Source organism: Pyxicephalus adspersus, chromosome 4 (assembly GCF_032062135.1).
Source record: "Pyxicephalus adspersus chromosome 4, UCB_Pads_2.0, whole genome shotgun sequence".
Lineage (NCBI taxonomy): Eukaryota > Metazoa > Chordata > Amphibia > Anura > Pyxicephalidae > Pyxicephalus > Pyxicephalus adspersus.
The window spans coordinates 129,082,577-129,100,741 of NC_092861.1; the positions used below are offsets into that span (position 1 = coordinate 129,082,577).

General features: G+C 36.3%; 1 protein-coding gene across 5 annotated transcripts in view; it reads right to left on the reverse strand.

The window, feature by feature from the left end:
- MACROD2 (mono-ADP ribosylhydrolase 2) overlaps positions 1 to 18,165 on the reverse strand; it is a 1,216,811-nt gene that overhangs the window by 1,040,604 nt on the left and 158,042 nt on the right. The window lies entirely within an intron of this gene.

An 18,165-nucleotide genomic window follows, 5' to 3' on the forward strand; every position in this document is an offset into this window, starting at 1 on the left:
ACCTGGGTGATCTAGCAAACCTGGAATGGATTTCTTAAAAGTCATTTGATATTTGTTAGCAATTCCATCCATTCCATGTTTGCTGGTTCACCAAGCTTCACTGATTGAAGTGTATCCCTTCCGGCCTTGGAGAGCTGGCTGGCAAAAAAAAAACAAAAAACGACTCTACAGTTGAGACACGTACAGGTAACCAATTTCCTTGTGATTTAGGCACTCCTGCAAGAATTGTGGCCAGATTTGTCTCTTCTCCACCAAGCTCATTTCGGTTGAAGTATAACTATAGGTAAATACTTTTTTCAGTTATGGATAGTGGTACCAGGTTAGCACCTTTACCACCTGCTTGTTCCTGGCAACCAACGTTAGCAGGGCACAAAAGAGGGAACATCTAAAATGTTGAGTTGGCTTCAGAACAGTAATAGAGATGAAGTTTTCTGTTGAGAATACATGATCAGTTGACAAATATCAGACAGTGATGTTCTCTGACTGGAGGGAATTTCTCTAACTTTCTTTTACATCGATAAGACAGGAAGTGAAAGTAAATCTGCTTGACACAATGGTCGTGATTTTTTAAAGCTCTCCAAGGCTGGGGAGGATACACTTTTATTAGTGAAGCTGGGTGATCTAGCAAACTTGGATCAGATCTGGTCCAGGATTCAAAACATTTGCTAGCAAATTACTTTTAAGAAATCCATTCCAGGCTTGCTGAGTCACCCAGCTTCACTGATGAAAGCGAATCCTCTTCAGCCTTGGAGAGCTTTGATAAATCAGGCCCATTGTGTCTTGACTCTCCACCAACAGCAAAACTTGGAATGATACATATTGTCTTGTATATGATCCCTAGCAAGAGCTTACAATGGGTGTGTTTGGGAATATCTATATAAAGTTACAAATCGATAAGCAAAAGAGGATCCTGCATTACTGACAACGGAGTGCATTGTAATAGTGAAATGGTGCATTGTTGAAACAAGAATCAGAAACCGCATCAAGAGCAGCAATGGCTTTATTTTCTGTTATCACTTTAGTATACATTTGAAAATATTTATCCATTGGTTGTACAATATATGGATTTGCTATAGATTGGTACCAGCACATTTTTTATAAATAGTCACCCAGACAAGAAAAGAATATTATCAAACATATTTAAGTCTCTTGACACTGAAGATTCAGATCAGGGTGAAATGTTTATTAAAACCTACAAAACCACTCTTTATAGATAAAATTAATGAAGATATGCTAGTGTTAGGCAACAAGCAAGCACAGAACTGTCTGTTATTCCATGCAACACTTACATCTCACAAAGAAAAGCCACTAGGTTTTACTGAGAACAAGGAGGAAATTTCAATCTAGCCAAGGCAAAGAAGAAAAAAAAGCATCTGAAGAGAGTGAACATCATACCAATATTAATACAGACACATTTAGATTGCAGTTGCCCACTGAAGGTGAAAAGAAAGATGAGAAAGCAAATTTCAGGTGATACTTTTATAATGAACTGCCTTGCCACAAGGACTCAATTTCTCGATTAATTCTCAAGGTTACACTATGATTCAGTGAAAATAAATACATAAAATAACACCATATTCGAAAACTAGCTGGTGATTTGCTATGCGACCAGATATCTGACCACAGAACATCTACAGTAAAGTGTATAAAAGTGCAAAGCTGTATATTGTTTTATTAATGCCTAGCTTCACTTATATGACCTGCAAATTAGCTAGTCGTGCTGTTAAACAAACAATAAGGCAATGTCAATATATATTGTAAGATGATGTAAATTATGGAAAAAACTACAGAAATCCTACTGAAAGCCCCATGTATTGAAAGCTTTGTCATTTAGAATAGATATATTTCCTGATTTCAATTTAAAATTATACTAAACTTTTCAAGTTCATGGTCAGAAATCTTTCCTTGAAAAAAAAAGAGTGGGAAATATGCAGGAATGCAGCTAAATCAAGGCAGAATGAGAGCATGAAAGTAATACCTGGGTCTCCAGCCTTACCCCAGGCTCATGCTTAGATTTACTTGTACCTGGTCCAGCTCTGATATGTGGAAGCCTATTATAAACAAATCATTTACACATTAAAGTGGAACTAACCCCACAATACTCACCTCTCCCCGTTCTCTCCTTTTTTCTTATCTTCCTGTAGTCGATCTTTATACATCTGACTGGGATGACATAACTTATGTGCAGGATTTGAATTTTCAGTATGATCAGATAGAAGTCAGCAATGGCGGCCTTTCCTATTCTACAGTCACTGATTTCTTTTTAAGCTAAACTTAAGGTAAACAGGTAAAAAAAGTTATCTTAAAAAGATATATACTCCATGGAAAATATTATTTCCATTCAAAAAGGGCCTACAAGTAGACTACAAACAAAAAAGTATATTTTCCAACATTTATGCAACACAAATATAAAAATATTTCATAAAGTACCTTGGAAAAACAAAGCACACTCTCTGCTTCATAAGCCTCTATTGACCCTTTTAGCAAAAAGTTACTTCACTTTGGCGTTTTGGGAAACTTCCCACCAGGTCAGACAATTACCAATTACTTGGGGACATTTTGGCAACTCCTGTATGTAAAATTTCTTTTCTTACAGTATATCTTCAACACTTTAATGGGATTCAAATCAGGACTTTGATTAGGACATATAATGCTTCATTTCTTTTTTCTGAGGCATTCCTTGGTGGAAGTGGTATTGTTCTTGGGAACTTTACTGTTTATAAAGATCTATTTCAGCGTCCACTTAACTTTTGGACCTCACTTTCTTTTGACACACTTTGATAAAATAAAAAATGAATAGTTAGCTTGAAGACAGTAAGCTTCCCATACTAGAGCAGCAAAGAATCCTCAATAGCATGGCATCTCCATCATTATCTCCAGCTTTAGAGTTGGTTTAGAAGCCCTGGGTCTTTGTATGTTGCATGGCAGACAGTAGTCTTGCGCTAACATTTAATTTTTCAGCAAAAGCCATTTCCTGGCACGCTTCCATTGCAGATTAAATTTATACAATCTCTTTCCAATTGTAGATGCATACATTTTCACAACAACATTTGAACAAATTAACTGTGGATCCTGTAATATAATTTTAAGGTTGTTGTATACTTCTTTAAGCAAACACTAAGCTCTTGACCTGAATTTGCTGAATTTTCCCGCCCTGGGTAAATTAGCAGTTATTTAAAATCTACACCACTTGTAGGGTATTTTCAATTTGACTATACAACTATTTTTTTAATAAACTATCTACTTTACAGTCTACAGCCACTATTCTCTTGGACTTGCATTAGGACAATATGCAATCAAAGGCTAGCTTACAAAAACCCAACTTATATATTAGATGATGTTTTTACCAGAGAACTTGTAGTCAAATGTAATTCAATATGTGGAAATCTGTATATCATCTCCATGCTGTACCAAACCTGGTTATGCAGGCAATAAGGCTGGAATATGTCCAATAGAATTTCATCTTGAGTGCAAAACAAAGGGAAGGTTTGCACTTTTAATTAACCACTGTACAAGATGTAAAAGATTCCAACACTAATGTCACTTAGCAGGTTAGCATACAGTTCTGCTTTTCTGATGTCAGCTAAAATGGACAGCTGCAAAATATCTGGGAACATCTCTGTATGACAGTTTTTTCTGTCAGTAGTTAATTAACACCACATTTAATATAACTATACTTGAGGTGATGTAAAAATAGTTCAGTGCTGGCAATGTCTGTACTTTATGAAAACACAAAAAATGATGAGAAATCTATCTTAAGTGTCTCCCTCTAGGTTGAGAATGAGGTACATTTTCATTTTGCATTTTAATCTTTGAGATGTATCCTATTTATTAGTCGGTATACATTTCCAAAATTGAATTAGGCAACAAGATTCAGAATTGGTTGGCCAGTCTTTTGGGGAGATAGTGATCAAGTCTGTTGCCTAAATTCTGCCAGTTGCCTCATGACTTTCCTAAATTTATTGAGAATGATTCTCATTGATATGACTATCTTCAGAACCTTCCACATACTCCTAGATAATAGATCATCATTATCTATATTTTATAAGCACAATGTTGTGCTGATTTATCTGCTCATTTTCACTGGCATAGTTATGTATGCAAATCTTGAGGTGACAGGCCTCCGCAATGATAGCAACACATCCACAGAAAAACTGGGTGGCTTTGTAGTTGGCACTGCAGCTTTACTTTGCTGGGTCCTGAGTTCCAACTCCCTGTTCTGCAAAAGTAAGAAACATTAAGAGCTTCCTAGCAAAAAGTGATTAATGTGTTTTACTATTCTCTGTAAAGAATTGGAAAGTACAACTATATCCAATGTTAAAATTTTAAGATGAAAAATTTCAATCTCAGACCTTTTGCAATGCTTGTGGTCTTCAAATTGTAACCTTTTCCCTTGGGGGATTTCCAACAGTTTTCTATAGAACAAAAAAAAAGTTTTAAAGGGGAATGCCTAGAGTCCAGTGGACATCTTAGCTCCAAAAAGTATGTGAAAAGTTGAACAGTCATTCGTTTGTGGGATACTAAACTACTGGCAAAAACCAACTCCACAGTTGAGACATGTACATGTATTTTACTTGTGCTTTAGGCACTCTGCAAGAATCATGGACAGATTGGTGTCTTCCACACCAAGCTCACTGCAGTTGAGGTATAACTACAGAAAAACCATTTTTTCAGTGATGGATAGAGTGGTACCAGGTTAGAACCTTTATCACCTACTTATTCCTGGTAAACAACGTTAGCAGGGCACAGGTGAGGGAACATCTAAAATGTTGAGTTGCCTTTAGAACAGAAAGAGAGATGAAGTCTTCTGTTGAGAAAACATGTTCAGTTGACAACTATCAGACAGGGATGTTCTCTGATGGAAAGGACTTCCTCTTTAATAAAGAAGTAAAGGTACATCTCCTTGACGCATAGGGCCTGATTTATTAAAGCGCTCCAATGCTGGAGAGAATACACTTTTAGCAGTGAAGCTGGGTGATCTAGCAAACCTGGAATATATCTGGTCCAGGATCCCCAAAATTTGCTAGAAAATAGCAAAAGACTTTTAAGAAAACAATTCCAGGTTTTCTGGATCACCCCCGTTCACTGATGAAAGTGTATCTTGTGCAGTCTTTGAGAGCTTCAATAAATCAGACCCACAGATGGGAAAAAAATGATAATTGCTATAACCATTCAGTGCTCTATCCAAAGTTTAAATATACAGTCTGTTTCATAAACCACTAGAACACCATCATACTAAAGAAGTCACACTGAACATCGCCCCTCTTCTTGTAAGCCAATTTCCTATATCAAAATGATAAAACTGTGCACACCGAGAGAACGCTGTACTGTATGTTTTCTGATGCCAGCACTACTATGTACTGCTATGCAGGGGGACACAGTAGGTGGATATCAAGATGGATTAAGGTACTTAAAATTGTTCCAAGTAAAATACATTTAATAAATATATTGCCCTGCACTTTATATTTATATGGCTCCAAATGGCTCCCTAACTGTACACAATACTGATGTACATTTCCTTAACCTGAAACTGGCAGTCTCATATTATATGGCACTGCTACATGTGTAATTTTGAAACTTTCCATTAATAGCGCAGAGAAAATTGTTACTATTTGTGGATCTTTTCTTATATGAAACATAATTCACTTGGTATGTTTAGGACACCCTAAATCTTGATTTTACAGCAACAATATGGGTAAGCTCAAGCTTTATAATTAGGATTTTCTGGAAACATGAAAAGAAAAGAACAGAATCTAGCTCCTGGGCTATTTTGCTTTTATTACATATTTTTAGGCATTATAATTTCTGAAATATTTGTCTAGAAAGCATCTACCGTGTAAAGTACACAAAATTAAATTCCCAACTGGAAAACTAAATTATCTGTTTTAGATGGAAGATTTCAAATGAAACTTGTCAGCAAAAAAAGATCAGCATTACTCATAAGCCAGCAATGGTATGTCTATGTGGAATTTTACAAAAATTAAGCCTGGAAAACAGTAATATTTGCAATCACCAATGACATCCCAACCCTGATATCATGAAACAAGCATTATGGATACATATTATGCGCAAATGGCATTTATCACCCAAAGTAACCCCTCATAGAGAGGGTCTAATGCACTGAACGACTCATATCTAAATATTTAATTTGTGAAAGAACATGAATATGCTCTGTGTGATTTCCTGTGTCTTCCATAAACATGACAAATGTGGCATACTAAAAAGGAAAGATGTCTGCAGATGCAAATCCAAAGAGTGCCACAAAATTACATAAAACCCAGATTACACAAACTACTACACAAAAATAACATTTTTGCTGCATCCTAATGGCTACCATATTTACACAATAATTTGATTTCATGTTGGTTTTCAATACAAGAAAATTAGCAATCCTCACTATTTCATTACGTCTGACTGTAGGCTATAGACAAGATCAAGAAAGAATGGCCAATACTGAATGTAAACATGGCTGCTAATTACCCACAGAGAACTGTGCGCCGTGCGTGTATATAACAACAGACATCCCTACAATAAAAGAATTTGTGCATATCATAACCTACAAAAGAATGCAAGCAGGTCAATGCCCACACAAAATAATCTTAGATAATTATAATTGCTACAAGTTACACAGGTATAAATAAAGGGTTGGTTTAAAGATTATCATGTCTTATAGTCTTTCATGTAGATTTTGTATTTTGATTACAATACAAAGTTCACATGAGAAATAAAAAGGGGAAACACTGTCCAAGATTAATATTAAAGCATGCCTAAATCTTTAAGGCAATAATTTCCCATAGAACTTTTGTATTTGAGTTTTTAGAGTGTTCATAAATGCGTTTTAAATCAAGGTACAGGTAGTCCCCAAGTTACATACCAGATAGGGACTGTAGGTTTGTTCTTAAGTTTAATTTGTATGTAAGTCAGAACAGGTACAATATTTTAATAAATGCAATTAGGACAGATGTTTGTCTCAACATATTATTAGGCAGCGTGGTGTCAGTTGCTGTATAAAATCCTCACTGTAAGTTAATCATAAACAAAGCAAAAAAACAAAAATCTTATGGAGCGCCTAGACATTCATTACCTTCTTGAGCAAGCTGTGCTTTGGTATGCAAAAAAGAAACAACTGCAGAGTTTGTCTTGGTCATTAAAGAGTTACAAGAGGCTACAGAAAGAGCTCAGTCCTTAAGATCACCCACAACCTTAGCTGTGTTTAGCAAAAGATTTCTTCTGAAAGTCATGCAAGCCCCTCTCCTCCTTCTTCCCTTCAAGCCCTTATCCTGCACAGGAGCGAGCAGGGAAGCCCCGTTCATATCTAGGAGGCATCTGTATGTCAGATGTCCTTAACTCGGGGACTACATGTATGTGGAAGGGAAGTAAAATAGGAGATGTCAAAGCATGTCAAAACACCCCAAAATGCTTATAAATGCCCCATTTCAATAAGTGCTAATAAAAAATAAACATTAAAGTGTTGTTTTTGGACATTTACGCGTTTTCATTAAAGCCTATAAAAACACACTCTGGTTTTGAGTTTCCTGTTAAAATGAATAAAAATTTGAAACATGAGTGTTAAAACACTAAGTTTGAACAAGGGTAATACAGTCCATGTAGACTGTTTCTTAAAACACAAAAACTGAAAGATAATACTTCTTTTAGGCCGAATCCTTACTGGTCCATAGCTCACTGGGGGTGTCTTGCCCAAATGAGGTTTTTCATGTTCTGTAAAAAATGTGAACATCCCACCAGTCTACTTCTCTGAACTGTTTTACCTACCTACCAGGCTTAATCATGGAGGTATTTAGGAAAACTTACAGGGAGGTGCCTGTGCTGTGGTGTTGAAAACAAACAAAGTAAGGTGGAGATTGGATCTTGGTGCATATCTATAATTCTTTTGGATTACGAAAACCAACTGCATGTAAGACACAATTCAAATAGGTTTTTTAAAAAAATCAGTGGCTTTTAGAAAAGTTGGTTATTTCAGTTCAATATAATGTAGATAATTTAGGCAAAACTTACCTGTTTTTCCTTTCCTATGTTTTTGTTCAATAAAGGTTTAAGTGTAAAAATACATATACACTCAAATAAAAAACAGGGTACAAGGAACACAATAAAATACCTCAACCACAACACCCTCTAAATAAATATATATATATATATGCCTTTTATTTAAAAAAAAAAAAAGTACCAAAGCAGACAAGCTCAAACTGAAAGTTATGTCTTGCTGAAGATTCAATGATGGCTAAATTGGTAATTTTGAACTCTTTTCAGCACCATAAGCAAATCTGCGCCTAAAAGGGTTGTAAGAAGAATTATAGACTTGATTATTATTGCTGCACTTCTGAAATCAATATCACAAAATAAGTTAAGACACATTTTATATACATAGTGTTATAACTGTTGTATTATATCTGCATGCTTTCTTTTATATGTCCTATATGCAAAAAGATGTGCGTCTATTAAAAACAAGGGAGACTAAAAAATTAGAACAAAAGTATATAGTAGTTAGTTGAAACAAGCAGTAACAAATCACCTTCCATTTTCTGATGCAGCTATGGGTAACCCTTTGTTAGGTTTGTTTTCTTCTCTCCAGTTATTGACCCTGATTTTTAAAACGTTTCAAGACTTAAGGGAATACACTTTCATCAGTGAAGCTGGGTGATCCAAGAAACCTGAAATGGATCCGGTCCAGGATTAAAAACATTTGATAACAAATAGCAAATGACTTTCAAGAAATCCATTCCAGGTTTGCTAGATCACCCAGATTCATTATTGTAAGTGTGTCCACTCCGGCCTCTGGGTCCTCTCCGGCCTTGAGTAGCAATCAGGCCCATTAACTTCATTAGACTTTATTCTGTTTTCTCATTTTTTTTTTACCTTACCTTTTCTACCTTATTTAGATTTAGGTATCTATCAAGGCAGCAAGAGAAACTTAGCACAAATGGCCCCAAACAGAGTTGAATTTAACACCCTGACACAAATGTTTCCCGTAATGACAATGCTAATTAATGCTGCGTCAGAGAACCAATGCACACCTCTATGCATTCTTAGTTTTTAGAACCTAAAGTAAGAGTGATAAATTAGATATAGGGGCATATTTAACTAGAAAACTGTCCCTTTCTGCAATAAAGCCCTGCCTGACCCTAAATTACTAAAATGGAATTTTAGTTCCATTTTAAGACAGATAGTGCATGTTCAGACCTGTGTTTTTTTCAGGCTTTTGTAAGCGTTTTTACAGATTCTTACAAAAGCCTTGTAAAATAAAAATGTTACATTCTTTTATGGCTAGGTTTATCCTTATGGTTAGTTTAGGTACCATATTTCTACAAGTAGAAGGAACAATGGAGAGTGAAAACAGCAGGTCCCAAGCTGACCAAAAAGTGCGTAGTTGTATTTATTATATCTAATGTAAAGGGGTAAATTATTACATCTATGGAGAGGTCTAAAATGGGGTACTTAATTCCTAATTTGAATATGCAGCTTTTAAGGGAGACAATATAATTATTTTAGGAATTTGGCTGTGTGTAGGGGAAGATCGCTCCCTGCTGTAAATCTATTCAGTTTGAACAAATCCATGAAACTTCACTTGTTGAACTCTTGCTATTAAATTATTTTATGCAAGAGTGCTAGTAATTTATGCATCATGGACCTTTATATCAAGGAGGAAAAAAAAAACCATATAATTTCTCTCCAGACTCCATACCAGATGAATCTAATTTAATAGTGCTCTTTTTTCTTCTTTCACAAAGACTGCTGTGAAACAACACACCGTGGTCTTAATCAGTCGTGTTAAATGCGGTTAAACTTTCTTTATCTCACCATTTAGAGAAATTATATTTCTGACATTAACACAATGCATTCTTTCATTTGTGTTTCTTTCTCTGTAACATGAACATCAAATCTACACTGCCTTTTGTATGCTGGTAATTTTCTTACCATTCAGAAATGACCTGAACTTATTAAACGATTCCAATACATTATAGCTGATCAAAACAGCATTTGAATCAGAACAGTATAATACATTGTATAATCTTGACCAGGAGCCATGTCTGCTTTTAAACTACGGCTAGAAGAAAGAGTAACACCAAAATTCCCAGAATAAGGATACAGTACCTTCACCAAACCTTTAAACAGATCTGTGTGGGCCAATGTATATTTTTGTGGTGCATTTACCACAGTGTTAATGTGCATTGTGTTAGGCAAACTCCTCATTCTAATGGGCTGCCTAATGCAGTCCACGTATCATTTTTAGCAACATGCTGCAACGCACGTTCATCGGTAATGTGTTTTGGATTACATTTCAGAACGAATGGCTTTGGAGGGCTCCAATCCACCCAATGCACATTGCATGGCTTTGGCCAGCATTACCCTAATCCAACAGTGTGAATCTAGACAAACTATTTGCTGTCCAAGACATTCCCAACAGCATGGCCAGAAAAAAAAAGGAGCAGTAAGCATGCAACACCCATTCACTATAGACCCCAGGGAATAGTTGGCCAGGAAATTGGAGTGTAACAAGTGTGTATCCCCTCCTGTCTATACCAGGCTATGTCTTCCCTCTACAGTTGAAGGCCTATGTTGAGGGAGAGAGCTTTTTTCTCCACATCCTCCCAATGGGTTGTAGTGGTCTGCATGGTGGAGACATTGAAATTTGCAGCCACCATTAATAAAGGACACAAACAGCCACCCACTAACCCTAAGGAACAAAAACTGAAGTTCATAAACTCCTTAAAGCTGAAATAAACCCAAAACTAACCAAAAACAATAAAATCACACTTACCTTCAATCCTGCAGACGTAGGTATCCCAGGAGGCCCTGCGCTCCCATTTATTCTTGATTGCCTAGGTGATCAAGAATTAAGGGGGGGTGGGGTGCTGCACCCTTTTTAAAAAAAAAAAAAAACACAAACAAAATTGTTTTTACTTTAAATAAAAGGGTTGTCTACCTTTTTATGTAAAGTGAAAGTTCTGAGTTTAGGTACACTTGAAATATTCCCAAAAGAGGTTAGAAATAGAATTAAACAAGTAACACTTTAAAAACATGTATTTAGAAAAAAAGCACAACAGTTTACATACAATTTTTTAAAATGTATCTTTTTTTACAAAAAAATATTCCATGTCAATCATGACAAGCAACATTTGTAGACTGGCTGCAAAACCTGACATTACCTTACAGTACCTAGATTTATATCTGGAGCTGCCACGTTCTCATGAATGCTGCAAGGTTCCAATGAAATGTGAACAGTGAACCCACAGCTGCTGTTTTTACATGTTAAAGGCTCTATAATAAATCAATAACAGGCTGAACACTCCTAAAACTTTTATCAACTGTAATTGATAATGAACTCTTACACAGCATTTGTATATTTAAGGGGGCCTCTGCCCAAAGCTGCAGATTAGTGCACAAATAAGCACGAGTTGTCGGTTTCAGAGATGCCTCCTTTAGAGCAGAAAAAAGAAGCACCCAGCTCCCTGAAGGAAGCTCCAGCAGTATGTGTTGTTAATTGCAGCAATAAAGGCTGGGTACATAAATGATTTAATTTCCACATAGAAAGATAAAGGCCAACACTTGCTGTCTCAATTCACTAGGGAAAAACAAGATTGCAATACAACAATTCCAGTTTACTGTGGCCTTCACACTATTTAACACAAGCTGACAAGTAGAATATTTAAATGCGTGTTTCATTTTTACCAGCAGAACATGTGCGAACATTTAACATATGCAGCTATAGCATAATCTGCAGGCAATAATCCACAAGCAGACACTTACAAAACCCTGTTGGTCACAGCAGACTTAGTGAAGATGAATCCAATATATCACGTCTTTAGAGGTTCTCCGCATGTAATAGCTCCATGATGGTGGTTGGTTGTGATGGTACCAGCAGATAATCGTGATAATATAAATAATTTGTTACAATTAAAGCTTAGCTTTAGCCAGCAGGGAAAGTTTAATATATTTTTTTTATGTCTTTAACCCGACCCCAGGTGCCTTACACTGCCCCCTTCGACAACAGGCATAGCCACTTCCAACACTTTCATAGCCACAATCTTTTCCAGCTATACTGTAACTTTATGGTATGGAGAGAATGTTGTGTTTTCCATCAGTTCTTGTCTACATACATAATTTTGTCATACTTAACAGATTGTAAGGACATGAAAACAATAGAATACAATCAGAGCACATGAAAACACATGGCAGTGCGCATGTTTGTATATCAGTGTGCACTGATGCATGTATTCATGGCATTTAATTGCAATGCACAATGCATGCATTGATGTGTTTTGTTACCTCCCACTCATTTAAATAAAAGTGCACGTTTTTGATTCACAAATGGTAATCCATAGTGTTAGACAATTTCTGAAGACTTGCAGGCAAGTATCTCCCGGTGTTTGCTTTTTCTGTGCATGTCTCCACCAGTCTTAAAGGGAATAGCTATGAGGAAGAAAAGCCTTATTCCTCCACCAAGATGGCTTCCTTAAAACTGGGACACAATGCATAGTATGATATGTCAGCACAGTGGCTCAGTGGTTAGCACTTCTGCCTTAAGAGCACTAGGTTCCAGGTTTGAATAATTCTAGGGCGCCCTGTGCAAGGTGTTTGCATGTTCTCCCCAAGTTTGCGTGGGTTTCCTACATGTACCCTAGTTTCCTCTCACATTCCAAAAACATGCAGTTAGGTTAATTGGCTTCCCCCAAACATTCACCCTAGACTGTATTAAAGACATTGGACTAAAGTAAGGACATTAGATTGCGAGCCCCCTTGAGAAAAAGCTAGTGATATGACTATGGACTTAGTAAAGTGCTACGTAATATGTTGGCGCTGTATGAATACTAGTTCATAATAATAATGTCAGGTAAAGGGAAGCCAATCTTTAAAAACTATGGTAACTGATCCTTTACTTTTTCTTTTTTGGACATTACTTCTTCAGTATACCTTCTTTTTAAATAGATTTTTTGTTCCACCTGCACCCATAAGACATTTGATGGTCACTTATGTAGAATCTCGCAGATATCTTTGGCTAGGGGACATTAGGGTAAAACTGTGAATGTTACTGGACAGACACTTAAGAAAATCGAATGAAGGGATGAATAAACACATGCTCACATGCTGATTTGTGCATCCAGTGTCAAGGAACAAATACTTTGTATGTTCAGGCAGTATGAAAAAAATCCAACTATCAATCAATATCCATACTGGTAACAAAAGTAAAACTTACTAATAACATTAGACAGTATTTGAACACATGTATACAGTCTCTCACCCAATGTCTTTGGAATCTATAGAACATATTTTCTCTTATGAGTTGTCTTGACAAAAATGATAAATATGGCTAATAATAAGCAGTTTGTGTGTTTCATCCTCTTCCCACAAGCCTTGAGTGTGGGTAGCTTTCCTATGGCTTTCCAAGAACTATAAATATTCAATCATTTAGGTTGCCACAGCATCAAGTTAATATTTTTATATTTGATTATGAACTGGGGTTTATTACCAGATGCTTATTTTTCTTGTGATAGTCGCTCCTCAAAGTAAATATTCTGTTTTTCTGTGTTTAAATTAATAAATAATAGAAGTAATTAATTAATTAGAAGTAATACTGGAAAAGAAACAAGAAACAGAATATAGAAAAGGCTCTGTAATACATAAGTGCACTGCTTCCATTAACATTCTTTGTAATTGTCCAGTAGAGCTTGTAATTATACAATACATAATGTAATATGTAATTGCATTATATACTAATCTGTAACATCTGTTGCCCATTTATAATATTTAATCAGAGCTTGCAGCATAAATCTCTCATAAGCTATTAGGAACTGACCACTTGAGATGTTTCTGAGCCACACATACCTGAGAAGGACATAAATATCATTTGAATTTCTAAATCTCTTTAGCTGAACATGCTCAAGCGTAAAAATAAAACTAGTCTTAACAAGTACCAGATCTAGTTACTATGTAATGCACAAGCTTTATAAATCAAGCAAAAAACGTACTTGTATATCCAGAAAGCGGTGGGCAGGACTAGATGTGGTCAGGAGCTGATTGACAGGCTGCAGGGAATGCGGATAGCCATTATGTATGCCACATCTCCCCTTGCTGTAGCCTGCCACATCTCATGCCACTAGGGGTAGCAACACTACTGTCAACTCAGGAGCAGTGCAGCATCATTGCCATTACAGAAAGCTGCATGGAATGGACATCTCTGGCAGAATCAAACAGTATTTGTGTGACTTGGCTGCCGGGACTAAAAGAAACACGGTGATGCACTTTTATTAAATGCTGCAGAAAATATTCTTTACCAGGGGGCCTTAGTTCTAATTTAAGGCTGTACCTATTGTTTTAAAATTGTATTAAAAATGTACTATATTCACTACTGTACTCTAAATGTTGTTGCTTATTGATAGACAACCAACAGACAACATCAATTCAAAACATTAAAAGAAATGGTGGCTATACAGGTAGTCAGTGAGAGGACAGAGGCTTGATGGGGGGGAGAGGGGCATGACTTCTGCAAACTCTTGTAACTCTTTAATGACCAAGACAAACTCTGCACTTGTTTCTTTTTGCAAATCAAAGCACAACTTGCCCAAAAAGTTATTGAATGTCTAGGCTCCATAAAGTTTTTTCTTCCTTTGTTTGTGATTAACTCACAGTTAGGATTATATACAGTAACTGACACCATGCTGCCCAATATTATGTTGAGACAAACATCTGTCCTAATTGCATTTATTTAAATAATGTACCTGTTTTGACTTACATACAAATTCAACTTAGGAAAAAAACCTCAGTTCCTATGTTGTATGTAACCCGGGGACTACCTGTACACAAAATCTAAAGTGTGCTGCTGAACGTGGGCCCTGGAACCTCCTCAGACAACAGGGGCCCCGGGACAGTTGGCCAGGGGAGCACCAACTCACTTCTGCACAGGGGCCCACTGTTGGCTACATCTGCCATTGCACAAAATAATATTACAAGCTATTCTCCAGATTCAAGAATGACTTGTGATAACTGGCCATCAAAAGTAGTACTGAGCATGCAAAAGTAGGTTTTATAAGCCTGCAAACATTGGACACAGTGGTTGCCCAAATGTTTCAGAATGCTAGGACATGAAAAACAATCTGTTACAACAAACATGATTTAAGAAGAAAAAGAAACAGTGCTGTGATAGAAAGATAGATTTGAACTTGTTCCTGTCTGTTAAATTACTGCTACATAAATATAAAAAAAAGATTCATTAAAATTAGCAAATGCAATTGTTGTGACATTTTTACACAAAACCCCAGCCATTTTCTTTCTCTCAAAAACACATGCTCAGGCAATAGACTTACTTCTCTTTTGGGGCAAACAAACAAAATAGAAGACTCTTAAATAAGCTAGTTTTCATCACTAGACTTCATTACCGCTCCTTTATTCATTTGTGACAAATACAATAAAAAAGCTAATGTTATGGTATAATGTACCCAACACAGTCCATAAAGCTAGAGCACCTTTTCACCTCAAATAATGGTGTCTGGCTATAAACAAATGTACTGTGAGAAGCCACAAGAATGGCATTTGTAAAAGCTTTGATTGTGTCTCTGCTCAGCAGTGGATCTCAGGGAGAAGTGCAGCTCCATACAGCTCAACATTAGTTCCCCGCAGGGAGCAGGCACAGCCAAAACAGTAGAAGCTTCTGTGTTATATCTACTTTAATAATCAAAGCCAAAAATGTTGCTAGCTGTTGTGCTTGTTTCTAAGTAAAGACATATTGTGTGTTTCAAGGAGGGGACTCTGTAAGGTCTGTGCATTTAGGACCAAGCCAAAGTGCAAATCATTTGTGACAATGCAGGACATTTTAGCTTACACATAACAACTGTGCTTAAGAAAGTTTGTTATGACTCTTGCTGCAGTCGAAAGTCAACATGACTCTTTTTCTACATCTATATACGAGAAAGAGGACATTATCTTGCTATAACTTTAAAGACATCAGGTCAGATTTATTAAAGCTCTCAAAGGCTGGAGAGGATACACTTTCATCTGTGAAGCTGGGTAATCCAGCAAGCCTGGAAAAAGTCTGATCCAGGATTCAGACTTTGAAGAAATCAATTCCAGGTTTGCTTAATCACCCAGCTTCACTGTATAAAGTGTATGCTCTTCAGCCATGGAGAGCTTAAAAAAATAATACGGCCCTTTTGCTGGAGCCACCCCAGTTCGGGTGTGATTCTGTATAATGAAATTAGATTGCACTGGTAGTTTAAAAAATCTGGATGCAATGGACCTGTTTTGTTAAAGCTCCTCAAGGCTGGGGAAGATACACTCATCAGTGAACCTGGATGATCCAGCAAACCTGTAATGGATTTCTTCATTTCATTTCAAGTCATTTACTATTTGTTAGAAAACTTTTTTTAATCTTGGACCAGATCCCAGTGATGATACAGAAATAAGCACTGTAAAATCAGAGCACAGTAAATCTCCTTAAAAAAGGTAAAACACTATGTACCTGCAGAATCATATGTAAGTAATTTTGAGGTAAAAAGAGCACCACATCATTATTAAGAATTATCATTGTTTTAATTATTAGTAGAGTGTCTCAGAATGAACCAATACAATGTATGATTTATTTATGAAGATTTATCCTGGAGGTACAATTTTAAATCTAGGTTTTCAAATACTGCTAGCACAGCTTATCAGACCAGGACCCCTGGCAGTAATATAGTGTTCTGGAACCAACAACTGCTGAATCTTGTGAATATGAAGGCTCAGACTCAATCTGGCCAGCTGTCAGTTCATTGCTGCCTCTGACTCAGAATGATAGTGTTGCACAGCACAAATTTAAATGATTTCAAAGGAGTTCATATGAGGATCTCACGTAACAAAAGACTGGATTACTATGAATTCAGATCAAAGTAAACTGAATGGATTTCGGCACAGTTGCAAAGTTTCTTGGAAAGCATCGGCAGTTAGTTGGTTGACTTTAATTGTTGCCTCAAGCTGTTTTTTAACTAACCAACAGGTACTCTTGAGCCTTGCCCTGAGCAATCTTTTATTATGAAACCTTTCTTGATATCTGCCGGCATGCTAAAATTTTGTAGAGACAATTGTTTTAGCCAAGAAAACTCTGCTTGAAACAAAACATAAAATCCACAGTCCAGATTTAGGAACGAAAAACAAATCAATTATATACAAGCTAGAAAAAGGTTTGTCTTAAAACTTTCTGATTGTGACAAAGAACAGGGAAATACAAGAACCATTTTTCTCCAAGCAAAGACCAAATTTACATCTGATTGCCCAATGCCCTGGATAATAAACGAGGCTTGATATAATGGGTTTTTCTCTATCCGCAGCGGGGCCCTGTAATCAATGTCCATTTGCAATTTCATTATGAAATAATACATTTGGGTACATTAATTGATTATTTTGCTATGACTGTGGCTGTAATAAAGCAAATGTGTCCTACCCACCCGTATTATTGCTGGAAAGTGATTGATGTAAATAGGAGAGTTTGTCAAGGGCTCAGGGGCAAATATTGATTTACAGATATGAATGAAGTAAAAAGGACAAAACACTGCTGCAGTTCCTGGCGCAAACAGAAAACTGTGTTTATCGTATTGGTGTTTAAGAAAAATTATGTATGTTTCAACTGAATGTAATGTGCTCTGTCAGTTGTAATAGATTACTTACACTTTCCCAAACATTTATACAATTCTTCAAACTATGTGTGTCATTGCTATAAAATACTAGGACTACCTATGTTGCGTCCTAAAGTATAACTGTGCCAATTTAGGCAAATGAACTGAACGTATCATAAAAATCAACTAATCATGAGTTTTTCTTAAGTTAAAATATAATTTTAAAATGATCACTAGAAATAAACGAATCAATTTATATAGTAATAATAACTTCACTAAAATAGTGAAGCTTGGCCCCGTCAGACAACCAGGTAGGGCAGCTCCAGTATCAACCATTACTGGTAAAACTGAGATTTGCACATAGCTTCAGCTGTTTTTATCTGAATCCACAAATCCCTTTTTCATGCTGTTTTTATAGTATCCTGTGTTAAGCATTTTTTATCCTATGCTATGTTTGAATTGCCCTGGCTTGCAATAGGTATATATTAGAGTGAATATGAAATAGTATAAATTTAAAGCGGACCTAAACTCAACATTTTCACTTTACATAAAAGGGTAGACAACC